We start from the raw sequence: 15,556 nt of genomic DNA on the forward strand, positions 1-15,556 counted from the left end.
TGGCTACGTTGATTAAGAGAAGCCTCTATCCTGACCCATGCACTTGAGACCTTCCAGCCTCTACAACCATGTGAGCCATTTTCTTAATATAAATCTCTCTGTGCATATTTATATGTTTTACTGGTTTTGCTTCTTTAGAGAACCCAGGCTAAGACAATGGGTTAGGACTTTAATTCATATTTTAGGGGGACAGAGTTCAATCTATGATAGTTGGTAATGTAACTTTTGGAGTTACCAGATTATAATTGAAGCTGTGTGACTGTATGAGATTATCCAAGGAGATGACATGAAGTGACAGTAAAAGAAGACCTAGGGTGCTCACTTCAGCAGCACATATAGTAAAACTGAACAATACAGAGATTAGCACAGCCCCTACGTACAGATGACATGCAAATTCGTGACGTGTGCCATATTTTACCTTAAAAAAGCAGAAGACAGGACAGAATGTCAATACTTAAGTATAGGACAAGAAACTGAAGATTGGAAATTTCTAAAGAGCTTCCTGGAAAAGAGTATACTACATTCTTCTGGGCACTATACTCTCAAGTAGAAGCATAGTTACTCCTTCAGACCAGGAAAAGCTGGGAGGTGGTGCATATGCACCCAATGTGATGCTCTTGAGTAACAATAACCACTGGGTGTCCTTTTCCCATTTCTGGTCAATTGCTTTCAAAACTTGTGGTCTCAAACCAATATGGAACTCTTCTGAACTTTAGACCTGTATTTTCTAGTGTGTCCTAGATGCCCCACAAGCACCTCATCTTCCTTATCAAAGCTGTTCCTCACTAAGAAATATTGAGAAGGTAGAATAACAGGATCAAGGACTGATTGAGTTGAGGAGTGGAGAAGAGAAAAGAGTTGACCACCTGAAGGTTGTAGTATCCTTTTTGAAAAACACATGTAAGAATGGAGAAGTTGTATTTAAACAAAAAGAAAGTTGTGCTTTCAGAGATATTTCCCAGTATTAAATATCTACACCTACTTAACTTTGAGCTCTTGAGAACTGGGGCTGTGATATTTTTTTGTATCCCAGTAATATTTTTTGGCACATATAAGAGCTATGGACAAATGTTGGTAGAACTGATTTGAATGTACTTTCATATGGAGTAACACCTTCCCAGGAGAATTTATTACAAGTATCCCCAAGTGGCCCTCAGAACTTTTGCTTAGGCAATAATTTCATCACTCAAATGAGGGAATTGGGGCACATTCTGGGACAAGTAGTGTAAAACTCTTCTCTATTGCACCAGACTACCTTATTACACCTATCTATAACAGAGATTTTATCAAGAGCACCATTGTTTTCACTTCTAATGTGTACATATATATCTCAAAACCTTGAATTAGAGCAACCCAATCATCTGTCACTCATGATAAATTCTGTACTTAAAAGGACCATCCTTTCTTCATCAAAGGTTTTGGGGTTCCTGGTCTGTCTGATGGAGGGTGAAGGGGGGGTTGAAGCTAAGTGACTTGTCTGCAGTGCCTGGATGATAGCATTACATAAATTTCTGTGAATAGTGAACCGTACAGAGAAGGTTGTGGATGCCAAGGAGAAGGAGACCATCAAAAGGAAGTTGAGGATCCTCTCCAACTCTTTCTAGATTGCAAATATGTTTGCATGGCTGAGGGGAATAAGCTGATGTAGACGGTCTTTATATTCTGACTATGCTCTAGCCTCCTTAAGGGGTGTGTGTCGGGGGTGTTCTTGCCATTATGATTCACAGTTCTTCTTAATGGGTGACTGTAGACAACATTAAGAGCTATCTATAGGATAAAAGTAAACCCTGGTAGCGTAGTGGTTAAGTGCTATGGCTGCTAACCAAAGGGTTGGCAGTTAAAATCCTCCAGGTGCTTCTTGGAAACTCTATGGGGCAGTTCTACTCTGTCCTATAGGGTTGCTATGAGTCAGAATTGAATCGAAGGCACTGGTTTTGGCTTTTGGTTTTTATAGGATAAAAGGAAGCCCTGGTGGTGCAGTGGCTAAGAGCTACTGCTGCTAAACAAGAGATCAGTAGTTTGAATCCACCAGTCGCTTCTTGGTAACCCTGTTGGGGCAGTTCTACACTGTCCTTATAGGGTTACCGTGAGTCAGAATCAACTCGACAGGACATGTTTTGGTGTTCTTTTTTTGTTTGTATATGATAAAAAAAAGAAGCCCTGGCAGCACAGTGGTTAAGGGTTCAGCTGTTAACAGAAAGGTCAGGTGTTTGAACTCACCAGCTTCTCTGTGGAAGAAAAATGTGGCAGTCAGCTTCCATAAGGATTACAGCCTTGGAAACCCTATGGGGCAGTTTTATTCTGTCCTATAGGGTTGTTATGAGTCAGAATTGACTCGACAGCAATAAGCATATGTTAAAAATCAGTGATAGAACCAACGAAATGACTCCCATTTCAAGGAGACACTACCACTAACATCAGATGGCTTAGCTACTCTCCAAAGGAAAGAAGCATTTTGGAGCAGCGCACATGGGTTTTGTGCGGGATGAATGAGACTTGGTTCCATGCTTTAGGAAGCTCAGCCTTGAAGGGGAAATAAGATACAAATAAATTGCTATTTAATTGTTAAATAACCCGAAGAACTATATTCTTGTAAATAAATCCTAAGAGCAAAATGAACATAGTTTTGTTGGAAGGACCAGTCAAAGAAAATAGGCATCTTGAAAGTAGACAGGATGATTCAATTTCATCAGAGAGATACAGGATACCCCAAGACCATGAGTGATCACAGGTCTCCAGGAAGCTTTCGGGAAAAGGCAGGCACTGCAATGAGTCTCTGGTGACCTGAGGGGCAGAGGGGGCCACCCAGTCAGGAGGAAGAGAGTAAATAAATGCAGGGAAGGGGGGTAATCCAGGACTTATTCAGAGTCTAGCTGGGTTTGGTGAGAGCAATCATTCCTCAACAAGTAGAAGATGCTGAACAGTCAGTAGCACCTATCACAAGAGGCATCAAAGGTCATGCTAAAAAACCTCAGGTCTGTTTTCCAGGTGTTGAGGAACCTTTGAAGGTTTATGGGCAAGACAGTAATATGATCAGAGCTGGGCTTTGGGGAGAGTATTATGGCAGCTATGCTTAGTATGAGTTGAAAGAAAAAAAGGGTAGAAGCAGGGAGAACAATTGGAAATGTATTGTTAAACCACCTATATTTTCTAGAATGGCAACTTGCTGATTATCACTCTATTCTTTGGAGATTTAATTACAGGTGAGTTTCAAGATCTGCAAAGAAAGTTCATAGAACAAGAGTCTTCGAAAATGGAGTTAGAACAAAGTAGCAAGTCCCTGCCAGCTACGTCCATTCCCTCTTTTCCTATTACCTTAAATAATAATCAGTAAATGTCAGGGAAGCGTGTGATTTATTTTACCGTTGGTTTACAATTAACAAAAAGTAGGAAGCACAGTTCTAAGGGATTTGGTTATGAGCCTCCCAATTTCTAAATGTAATAAAGAATTACTACAGTGTACAGTGTAATTGAGGTTTACTGGTTACACACCAACTACAAAGTTCATTTTGAGAAACCTTAGTCATTTATCGCCAAAAGAGTTAGAGATATTCTACCCAGCATTAGCAACATTTTGTGTGTGTCTGTGTGTATGTCCGCGTGCGTGTGTACACTAGGGCCAATTTAGAGAAAAATAAATACATTGTACAAATAATAAATTTTCTGTCAGTCAAAATGAATAAAAAGATAGCTTTACTAACATATATTCTAATAACTTTAGCTACCTTCTGTATTAAATAGAAAAATGCCAATAAAAAAATTAACACTGCCTTTTAATCACTATGCATATCGGAAAAAATTACAACAAGGAGGCAGCTTTCTAACTTTATACTTATATTAGATCAAAGATGGTGTTAGTTATAAATCAACACATAAATTAGATCATATGTGTAACTAATGGGCCACATGCATTCTTTAGGACAAAGCTTGCTTCTTTAGATTTAGTCGAAATCCTTTATCGTACACCTGGGAAATGAGTTTCAGAGATGTGAGGTGATTTGCTTATGGTTCACAGGACTACTAAATTATTGAATTCTACCGAAGATCATTCATTTGGGATCCTGCATATTTATTGTCTCATTATAGTTTTATTATTTTACTTCTTCCACTTTCACTATAAAATAGGTCCTTATCTTGAGTGACATAGGAAGTTGGGGTCAGTACTCTGACATTCACATCTAGAAAGCGTTCACAACTTTTCATCTTGTTTTCAAGCCTGCAGATTTTCGGAGTTCTTACCGCTCTTGTATTAATTCCATAAGACTGTAACCAGGACATCAGTTCTCTCTTGTTCTATTCTTTGAACACTTCTATAGAATTAGCTTGGACAGCGGGATTTGTGAGCAATGTGGACTTTGCTGAAGATTGTGAAAGGGAGACAGAGAAGAGAGTTTACGCTGTACATTAAACAGCATTCTGCTTGTAATCCCAAATTCAGACATGTCTGTCCTCAGTCTTTCTTCCATTGCCCAACCTCAAGAGGTCCTTCCTTTTTATCTCTTTGAGCCAATGGAAAGGTTACCATCTTTTCCTTTTCCCACAGTTCAGCTATGTGTAAATACCCACTGGTATTCAGAGACAGGAAAGGAAAGACTGGCTAGTTAACAGACTCACCACCTTAGAAAGCAAGTTTAGGAAACCCACCAGGCGCTCCTTGGAAACTCTATGGGGCAATTCTACTCTGTATTATTTTTATGAGTCAGAGTCAGAATCGGCTGGATGGCAAACAGGCTTAGTTTTTTGGGTTTTTTTTTTTGCATTTAGCTTGCCCTTTGGACTCTTGCTTCCACATAAGTAACTTATCAAGGCATTTCCACACAAATTGTGGAAATACTCTATGGAGGAGAATTTCTATTTCTTACTCATTGTTGGGGTGATATATGAGTAAAGATGATGATACACCTCGTATGTTACGAATGAAAACAAAATGTCCATAAGTAGAAGGGGAAAGAAGAATACGCAGAGTCACTGACTGAGCCTTTGTGTACTCATCTACACTCAAAGTTGATTGTCTAATTAAGGCCATCTGGCTTATACAGCAGTAGCTAACACAAGGAAATACTTAAAGGACTTGTTTTTTCTTATTAAATATGACTTTTCAAACCCAAATAGTTCTTATTATTAAACATGAGATCACAAAAGAATGTAATTAGTTTTAGGAACAGAACTGTAAATAGAAAAGACATAGGCTTACATATCATGTGTCTTCAGTGATGATGGAAAAAGAAATATGTTTTGGGGAAAAATATTAGCAAAATACTCTCAAGGGAAATAAATGTTTTATACATACATATATTTACATACGAAAGACTTTTAAAATAACGATTACATTTCTCTATCCCTCTTATTAATCATTTTTAAGCACAAGGCTTCAAAATTTTTGCTAAGATTTTTCTCACCATTAGACATTCAGAAATTCTTGAAGGATCCCATAGTAAATTAGTACTGCTATATTAAGACTCTTAAATCCTTTAATTCTTTGGATAATTCCTAAATTACTCTAAGAACTGTATCCTTGAAAATTGTAAGAACAAAATGAACATGGTTTTGTTGGAAGGACCAGTTAAAGAAAATAGGCAACTGAAAATACAGTAGAAAAGTGGCAAAAGCTTTTTAGACAACCATTAGCTACCCTCATGGAGGAATAGATTAAAATGTCGAAAAGAAATAGAAATGTTAAATGCTCTAATTTTGCGTCAAGTATGTAATTTCTTTTTTGTTTTGTTTTATATCCAACCAGTTGGAACCTACAAAATAATACCGCACAGATTTCTTTTTGTTGGTCCTATAATACTTCCCCTGGAACAATTATGCATGTGATTCGGGGACTGTCACAGCCAAACTGATGTCTTCCCTTGGGACCATGAGGAACAATTGCCCTTCCCGATGGGGTGGCTCTAAAAGCTGCACCTAAAAGCCGAGCCTGGTAGATGAATGGCAAGTAGCTCTCCGAAGTGAGCCACCCTTTGTGGTTGGGGTAGGAAGGCTGTGTTTTTGGGCCAAAACACCTTCTCCCAAATGGTCAACTGCAAATTGTGTGTGACTGCTGCAGAGCCCTGTAATAACCAAAGAAGGGAACCCATGACATTTTTTTTAATTTGTAAAAAAGCATTTTTTTTCTTTAATGTCCTAAGGGACTTAGTTTTTGTTTATTTTTCAATTGTCCCAATTTATGTCAATCCTTTTCTAGGATTTCCTGTTATCAAATCGACAAGGCATGCCCATTTTATTTGCAAATGAAGTACCATAAAATATATTTTTATTTTCTAAAACTCACACAATATGACTTCAGGTCTGTAAAACCAGTGAAAGATAAGTATTTCGTTAATGCAATTGTTCCCCAGATTTCCTTTTTTTTCCCTCACTTCTGAATTGCCCCTCCCCCTTTTCTCTTTTCCTCATAGAATTCAAAACCTCTGGACCATGAACCTATTGAGTATAATATATGGGGGAACTTATGGGCCTTGGAGTCAGGGATTCAAATGCTTGCTTGGCTACTGGCTAACTCGATATTTGGAAGACTACTTAACCTTTCAGAAGCTCAACTTCTTATCTCTAAAATGGGACTAGTGAAAGGTCTCAGGGCACTTGGTAGTATTAAGTATTAGAAGGTTAAATGTAGTCCTAGAAGTGGCTGTGTTGTACAGTGGTCAGGAACAGGGGCTCAGAAGCCAACAGTCTGCGTTTGACTCCTCAGTCAGTCACTTGGTACCTGAATCAAATTCCCTCACTTCTCTGTACCTCACTTTCCTTATATATAAAATGGAAACAAAAACAGTACCTACCTTGTCTGACTGCTGGGAGACTTAACTTCATACATGTAATATGCATTAGACACTCCCAGTCATGTAATAAGCCTGCCAGCTCAGGGGGCACTCGAGTGACTTGTCCAGCTCCAAAGTCCAGCTCCGTTCCCATACAGAGAGATGATGCAGTGCCCCTTGGAGCTTATGTGTGGTGATGTAGCCGGGAGGGATCCTCGGGCAGAGGCTAGATTTTTGCTTTCCAAGGTCTAAAAACACAGGCTGGGTGTTGATGCCTTTCATGCAGGGGAAGGTAAAGTTGTAAAGCTAGGTAATGATGCCATCCACACAGTGGGACAGTCTGCCTTGGCCAGACTGTGGGCTCAGGTCAGTACTTTAGTCCAACAGGGCTCTTGGGCGCAAGTATGGTGCTGTCATTCAGATTATGATCCCAGATAATGAAGGCACCAGGAGATAACCTGGTGCTACTGAGAGCCTGGAATTATGCAGAAGGCACAAAATAGATGATCACCAAGAACTACTCCCTGCATGTGAGCTAACTGCAGGGAGCAGGTGGTCCAGGGAAGGTCAAGGTGCTGCAATGAAATAATTTATTGTCCAGAGATCTGGTCAGGAGAACTACCCCCATAGACCCCAACCCACTTGAGTCTGCCAGGGCAAAAGCCAAGAGCCAATCTGCAAGAATGTATGACATTTGACCCCTACCTTATTTTGAACTTTTCCACTCCCACTAGTTTAGGGCCTTTTCACAGTATGTTACTTTCAAAATTTCAGAATTTTACCTTCATCTGGGTGAATTCTGGTGAGGAACTTACATACAAAAACAGCCTCTCTCCTAGAATTCGGGTGACTGTAGATGCCCATGGTGGGATAAGCCTGGCATAGTTGGTAAAGAGATTTGTCTCCACTCATGTATTTCCTAGATGTTGGCTCCTTGTGTCCTTTTGCTGGCCCACAGCTATGTAAGCAGGCTGTTGTCAGTTCAGCTTCGATGTGTTAATCAACACTGGTTCCCACTTTGAAACACATTCCAACGACCTTCTACACAAAATCCCCAAATTTCCAGTTGATTGCTTTGGCCTAGAGTTCTGATTTGTGCATGAGTTCCTGATCTCTTATACACGTTGGACTTTGCTAGTAAGAGCTGTAAACTTCCTTTTGTTTTTATTTTTGACCTAATGTGTTATAACCCCAGGACCTCAAAGCTGATGTTTCTGTATAAAAAAAGAACTTAATGGACTCTTGTGAAGGCTAAGACAGAATTCTAAATGCTTGGTCACAGGCTTCCCTTCATCAATTCTGAGCAGATTTGATAGTCTTGTGGGGAGTACTCTGGTGGGAAGGACTCTGTCCTCTAGGGTTGCTATGAGTCAGAACTGACTTGACGGCAACAGATTTTGGTTTTTGTTTTTATTTGGTGGAGAGAGGGATGCCAGGGTTACTGTTACTCCTGGAGCTTCCTCTTCCTGTTAGATAGTACCCCAGCCTTAACAGGGTAATCTCAAAACAGGTCACTAAGTGACTTAACAATCCATAAATAATCTTTTACAAATATCCTCTAATACCTCTAACTCCCAGAGCCCTCTTTTTCCCCAACTAAATGTGTCCTGTCAGCCAGAGTCCTTCCTTAAAGATGGACAAATGGACTCTTGCTCAGCAGAAAATAAATGAGTTCCCTACAGGTCACCAAGTAGCCAAGTGTTAGGTGAAATGATTTTCTATATTCACAGTATTTTACACAGACTTCACTTTATTCAAGTTCTTAATAACAACCCCCAACCACTCTTTTAAAAGTTTGATGTTAAATGTTAAAATGCGGGGGTTTGAACTTTAAGATCCTTAAGGACTTAGCGACTTGTTGTGATGTTTATCTAAAATATTTGGCCATCAGCATATTGGACAGGTTATACTGGGCAGCTATAGGTTCTTCTTATGATGTTGTTGTTGTTAGGTTTCATCAAGTTGGTTCCAACTCTTAGCGACCCCGTGTATAACAGAATGAAACATTGCCATGTCCTGAGCCATTGTCACAATCGTTACTATGCTTAAGCCCGTTGTTACAGCCACTATGTCAATCCTGCAAGTGACATCTTTGTTTTTTTTTTAACACTTTAAAGAGGTCTTTTGCAGCAGATTTGTCCAATGCAATACACCATTTGATTTCTTCACTGGTACTTCCATGGGCTTTGATTGTTGATTCAAGTAAATGAAATCTTTGACAACTTCAATATTTTCTCCATTTATCATGATGTTGCTTATTGGTCCAGTCGTGAGGATCTGGTTTTCCTTATGTTAAGGTGTAATCCATACTGAGGGCTGTAGTCTTAGATATTCTTCAGTAAGTGCTTCAAGTCCTCCTCACCTTCAGCAAGCAAAGTTGTGTCATCTGTATTTCACAGGTCATTAATGAGCCTTCCTCCAATGCTCATGCCACATTCTTCTTCACAGAGTCCAGCTTCTCGGATTATTTGCATACAGATTGAAAAAGTATGGTGAAAAGATACAACCCTGATGCAAACCTTTTCTGATTTTGAAAAGTATCCCATTGTTCTGTTTGAACACCTGCCTCTTCATCTACGTACAGGTTCTGCCTGAAGCACAATTAAGTGTTCTGGAATTCCCATTCTTCGCAATGTTATCCATAATCTGTTATGATCCACACATTCAAATGCCTTTGCATAGTCAATAAAACACAGGTCAACATCTTTCTGGTATTCTCTGCTTTCAGCCAAGATCCATCTGACATCAGCAATGATATCCCTGATTCCCCATTCTCTTCTGAATCCAGCTTGAATTTCTGGCAGTTCCCCAATGTACAGCTATAGCCATTTTTAAATTATCTTCAGTAAAATTTTGCTTGCATGTGATATTAATGATAGCATTCGATAATTTCCACATTCTGTTGGATCATCTTTCTTTGCAGTGGGCACAAATATGGATCTCTTCTAGTCAGTTAGCCAGGTAGCTGTCTTCCAAATTTCTTCACATTGGAGAGTGAGCACTTCCAGAGTTGCATTTGTTTGTTAAAGCATCTCAATTGGTATTCCTTCAATTCCTGGAACCTTGTTTTGGGCCAATGTCTTCAGTGCAGCTCAGACTTCTTGCTTCAGTACCGTCAGTTCTTGATCACATGCTACCTCCTGAAATGGTTGAACATTGACCAATTCTTTTTGGTACAGTGACTCTGCGTATCCCTTTCGTCTTCTTTTGATGCTTCCTGCGTTGTTTAATTTTTTGTGCACAGAATCCTTTAAAACTCTAATCTTGAATTTTTTTTTCAGTTCTTTCAGCTTGAGAACTGCCAAGCATGTTTTTCCCTTTTGGTTTTCTAACTCCAGGTCTTTTCACATATCATTATAATTCTTTACTTTGTCTTCTTGAGCCACCCTTTAGATTTTCTGTTCAGCTCTTTTACTTCATCATTTCTTTCATTTGCTTTAGCTACTCTACATTCAAGGCCAAGTTTCAGAGTCTCTTCTGACATCTATTTTGGTCTTTTCTTTCTTTCCTGTCTTTTTAACGACCTTTTGCTTTCTTCATGTATGAAGTCCTTGATGTCATTCCACAACTCTTCTGGGCTTTGGTCATTAGTGCTCAACACATCAAATCTATTCTTGTGATGGTCTGTAAATTCAGATGAGATATACTCAAGGTTGTGCTTTGGCTCTCATGGACTTGTTCTAATTTTCTTCAGCTTCAGCTTGAACTTGCATATGAACAATTGATAATCTGTTCTGCAGTCAGCCCCTGGCCTTGTTCTGACTGACAATATTGAGCTTTTCCATCATCTCTTTCCACAGATGTACTTGATTTGATTCCTGTGTATTCCATCTGGCGAGGTCCATGTGTATAGTTGTCATGTATGTTATTGAAAAAAAGATATTTGCAGTGAAGAAGTTGTTGGCCTTGCAAAATTCTATCAAGCAATGGTTTCTCTTATCAAGGCCATATTTTCCAACTACTGATCCTTCTTCTTTGTTTCCCAACTTTTGCATTCCAGCTGCCAGTAATTAATTATCAATGTATCCTGATTGTATGTTTGATCAATTTCAGGCTGCAGAATTTGGTAAAAATCTTCAATTACTTCATCTTTGGCATTAGTGGTTGGTGTGTAAATTTGAATAATAGCCATATTAACTGGTCTTCCTTATAGGTGTATGGCTATTATCCGATTACTGACAGCATTGTATTTTAGAATAGATCTTGAAATCTTTTCGAATGTTCTTTTTGACATGAACGTGATGCCATTCCTCTTCAGTTTGTCATTCCCAGCATAGTAGACCATATGACTGTCCAATTCAAAATGGCCAATACCAGTCCATTTTAGCTCAAGAATGCCTAGGATATTGATCTTCAAGCATTCCATTTCATTTTTTGATGACTTCCAATTTTCCTTGATTCATACTTCACACATTTCATGTTCCAATTACTAATGGATGTTTGCAGCTCTTTCTACTCATTTTGAGTTGTGCTACATCTGCAAACAAAGGCCCCCAAAACTTTACTCCATCCATGTCATTGAGGTCGACTCTATTTTGAAGAGATATTTGAGTGCCTTCCAACTTGCCTTCTAGCACTATATCAGACAATATTCCTCTGATACCCAGAAAAAGTTTTTCACTGGATAATTTTTTTTTTTTTAAATAGATCCCCAGCTCCTGCCTCCTAGTCTGTCTTAGTCTGGAAGCTCTGCTGAAACCTGTCCACCATGAGTGACCCTTCTGGTATTTGAAAAATTGGTGGCATGGATTCCAACATCACAGCAACAAGCAGGTTATCAGAGTATGACAAACTGACAGACAGGTAGTGGCGTCTTTTAATGACTTTCTTAAAATAATCAAAGAACTTTTGAAGATGACCAAACCTCAACTTATTTGATACACATTGGTCATATTTCCGAAGCTAAATTTTTTAAATAAATAAACAAAAATACCCAATCTTGATGCTGTAGAGTCAACTCTGACTCATGGAGACCCCATGTGTTACAGAGTAGAACTACTCCAAGGGTTTTCTTGGAGATAATCTTTACCAAAACGGATTGCAAGGCCTTTCGTCTGTGGTGCACCCAGGTGGGTTCAAACCGCTAACCTAGGTTAGTAGTTTAGTGCAGACTGTTCGCAGCACCCAGGGACCTAAATTCTTAATAGAATTCATTAAGACCAAAAGTTCTCGAGGTAAAGTTGGTCAAGTCTGACCTTTGCCCTAGCTGGTGACATAATCTCCAGAAGATCATTAGACAACTGAGTAAAGTGTTGTGGGATGGAAGGGGTGGGGTGGATGAAATTGAGACTCAACATTTAAGTAAGTGACTAATTTGATCTCATTGTAATCTGGAGCTAAAAGATTGGATCTCATACCAGCACTACAATGCATTTCCTCTCCAAGGAAGTTGATTAAGAATGTAGAACCATAATGACAATAGTGAAGTGTGATTACCAGGACCTCAGCCAGTCAATAGAGTCAGGTTCAAGGTTGCTTTCTTGGAGGGAAGTGTGTAGAGGAGCGTTAACGTGGGTAGTAAAGTGGGTGTATCCACCCTAGAGCCCTGTGTTAAATTAATCATTCCTGAGACAATCTCACTGAGCCAAAATGAACATCCAAAAGTAAGTAACCATTTCGCCCATGCACAAATTTGCAATCTTCAATAGTTTTCATCATTTGACAAAGACCTCCTAGAAACCTTTCTGGCTCAATTGTCTCTATCTTATCCATAGGCATAATAATCTTAATTGCAATCAATCACTGAAGAAAATGCTAAAATCTTGCATTCATTTTTTTATGGGTGATTTCAGTGGACTTTACTCTGTCTTTGTTTTGAAGTCTATAGAGTGTACTGGAACATTGGTTTGGCCAAGGTTACTTCCTCTTTCAGCCTGGCTTGGCTTGGCTCCTGAGTGATTTAAGACCTGTTTTGGAACTAAGTGTGAGAGTTGGACTGATGTGGAAGTAAGGATCAGATAAATAAATAACCATTGTCATGAGGAGACCCAGGCAGAAATGAGTCAGCAGATCCACAGGGAATGTTCTTCGTAGACCCTGTCCCACTGATTCCAACTTGTTCCAAATGACCCAATTCATTCTCTTTAGAAGGAATGAAGAAACTTTCATCCTAGCAATGTTCTCTCAAATTCTAGGTCCCTAGTTCATGCTTTTTTTTTTAGTTCATGCAGAAGGATATAAGAGATTGAGGTCTCTTTCTATCTAGGAATTCCTCACTTGTGAAAGAGATGGTGTTAGGATCCATAGGAGATGCCTGTGTGTTGGGGTCTGAAGATGGAGCCTGGGAGGGTGAGTTTTTTTTTTTTTTTTAATTGTGCTGTAGATGAAGATTTACAGAGCAAATTAGTTCCTCACTAAACAACTAATACACATATTGTTTAGTGACATTGGTTGCCAATCCCACAACGTGTCAACACGCTCCCTTTCTTGACCTTGGGTTCCCCATTTTTATTCGTCTAACTTTCTTGTCCCCTCCTGCCTTCTCTTCCTTGCCCCTGGGCTGATGTGCCCATTTAATCTCATATAAACGGTTGAGCTACATATATTATTGTTCGTTGTATGGGCCTGTCTAATCTTTGGATGAAGGGTGACCCTCAAGAGTGGCTTTAGCACTGAATTAAAAGCGTGTCTGGGGGCCATAATCTCAGGGTTTCTCTAGTCTCTGTCATATCAGTAAATCTGGTCTTTTTTTGTGAGTTTGAATTTTGTTCTACATTTTTCTCCAGCTCTGTCTGGGACCCGCTATTGTAATCCCTATCAGAGCGGTTGGTGGTGGTAGCCAGGAACCATCTAGCTGTGCTGGACTCAGCCTGGTGGAGGCTGTGGTAATTGTGGTCCATTAGTCCTTTGGACTAATCTTTACCTTGTGTCCTTTGTTTTCTTCATTCTCCCTTGCACCAGACGGGGTGGAACCATTGACATATCTTAGATGGCCATGCACAAGCTTTTAAGACCTCAAACGCTATTCACCAAAGTAAGCTGTAGAACATTTTCTTTATAAACTATGTTATGCCAATTGAGCTAGATGTCCCCCAAGACCATGGTATCCAGTCCTCAGTCCAGTAATTTGGTCCTTCAGGGAGTTTGGGTATATCTAGGAAGCTTCCATGACCTTGCCTTGGTCAAGTTGTAATGACTTCCCCAATATTGTGTACTGTTTCATAGGAGGGTGTAGTTTTGCTTGCAAAGCTAAGTAAAATGTTCCCTCCCCATTGCAGCCAGCTGAGCTTTTATAAAACGCTAATCAGATTATGTCACTCCCCTGCTTAAATCCTTTGATGGCTTAACACTGATTGTAGAATAAAGCCCTACCTCTTCAAAAAAAAAAAAATTTTTTTTTCTTCAATCTGCCATTTTAGGTATCTATGATCACCCCCCTGCTTACATCTCTGCCTCTTTCCTCACTGTGGACCTTATCTACTCTCCTTTATGGCCATGATTGGCAGACACTGGCCCACCAGCCAATCTGGCCTGCTCATGCCTGATGATGAGCTAAGAATGGTTTTTACATTTTTGAATGGTTGCATATTAAAAGTTATGTAAGTACCAATGCAATATCTTCTGTGTTGCCTCTTAGCCTGTGAGGCCTAAAATATTTACTATCTGGCCCTTTATAGGCCAACTTTGCTAATCCTTGTTATGTGGTATCATGATGCTGATTGCTGTGCAATACTCTCAAACACATCATTGTTGCTCTCCATAATGACATTGCTCAAGCCATTTCTGCTACCTATTACTGCCTCTTCCACATGGAATAGTGTCTGTGTGCCAAGGAACCCTTGGGGCTCAGTGGTTAAGTGCTTGGCTGCTAACCCAAAGGTCAGCAGTTCAAACCTACCTGCTTCTCTGTGGGAGAAAGATGTAGCAGTCTGCTTCCATAAAGATTTGGAAACCCTATGGGACAATTCTACTCAGTCCTAGAGGGTTGCTATGGGTCAGAATAAACTTGATGGCAGGAGGTTTGGGTCCATGTATCAGGTGCTTTGAAATAAAAATTAAACAAGACACACCCCTCACCTTCCAGGACTCATAGCTTAATTGGGAGACATGCATGTGTACCAGTGTGTGAAAAGGACTCAGTTGAGTTAAACAGAGGATAGGATATCAGGGAAGGCTTCCTGAAGAAGGTAGTACCTTAGCTGCATTTTTTGAGAAAGACCAGGAGTTTGTGAGGTTAAAAGGGTATTCGATTATGGACTTCCCAGGCAGATAAGCAGCATTTGGAGCCACAGACATTTCAAGACTTTCATATCAGGAGAAAGCTGAGTGGGGTCACTGAAGGATTTTTAACAGAGAATGGCAGAGTAATATTTGCAGTATATAATGATGGTCCACCATGTGTCTCCCAGTGGTGGCTTACATGTTGTTGTGATACTGGAAGTTTTGCCACCAGTATTTCAAACAGCAGCAGGGCCACCCTTGGTGGGCAGGTTTCAGCAGAGCTTCCAGACTAGGACGGACTAGGAAGAAGGACTGGGCAGTCTACTTCTGAAAAAACTGGCCAGTGAAAACCTTATGAATGGCAGTGGAACATTGTCTGATATTATGCCAGAAGATGAGTCCCTCAGATTGGAAGGCACTCAGATTATGACTAGAAGAGCTGCCTCCTCAAAGTAGAGTCGACCTTAACGATATGGATACATCAAGCTTTTGGTACCTTCATTTGCTGACGTGACATGACTCAAATGAGAAGAAACAGCTGCAAACATCTACTAATAATTATAACATGGAATGTATGAACTATGAATTTAGGAAAATTGAAAGTCATCAAAAAATCAAATGGAATGCATAAA

At 39.7% G+C, this 15,556-nt stretch overlaps 1 non-coding gene across 1 annotated transcript; it reads left to right on the plus strand.

The window, feature by feature from the left end:
* The first annotated feature begins 314 nt into the window (after positions 1 to 314).
* On the plus strand, positions 315 to 417 carry LOC111749909 (U6 spliceosomal RNA). Its single transcript, XR_002785081.1, has one exon. It is a non-coding gene; the product is annotated as a U6 spliceosomal RNA (small nuclear RNA).
* The last annotated feature ends 15,139 nt before the right edge of the window (positions 418 to 15,556 follow it).

The sequence above is a fragment of the Loxodonta africana genome, chromosome 9, assembly GCF_030014295.1.
Source record: "Loxodonta africana isolate mLoxAfr1 chromosome 9, mLoxAfr1.hap2, whole genome shotgun sequence".
Classification (NCBI taxonomy): Eukaryota; Metazoa; Chordata; class Mammalia; order Proboscidea; family Elephantidae; genus Loxodonta; species Loxodonta africana.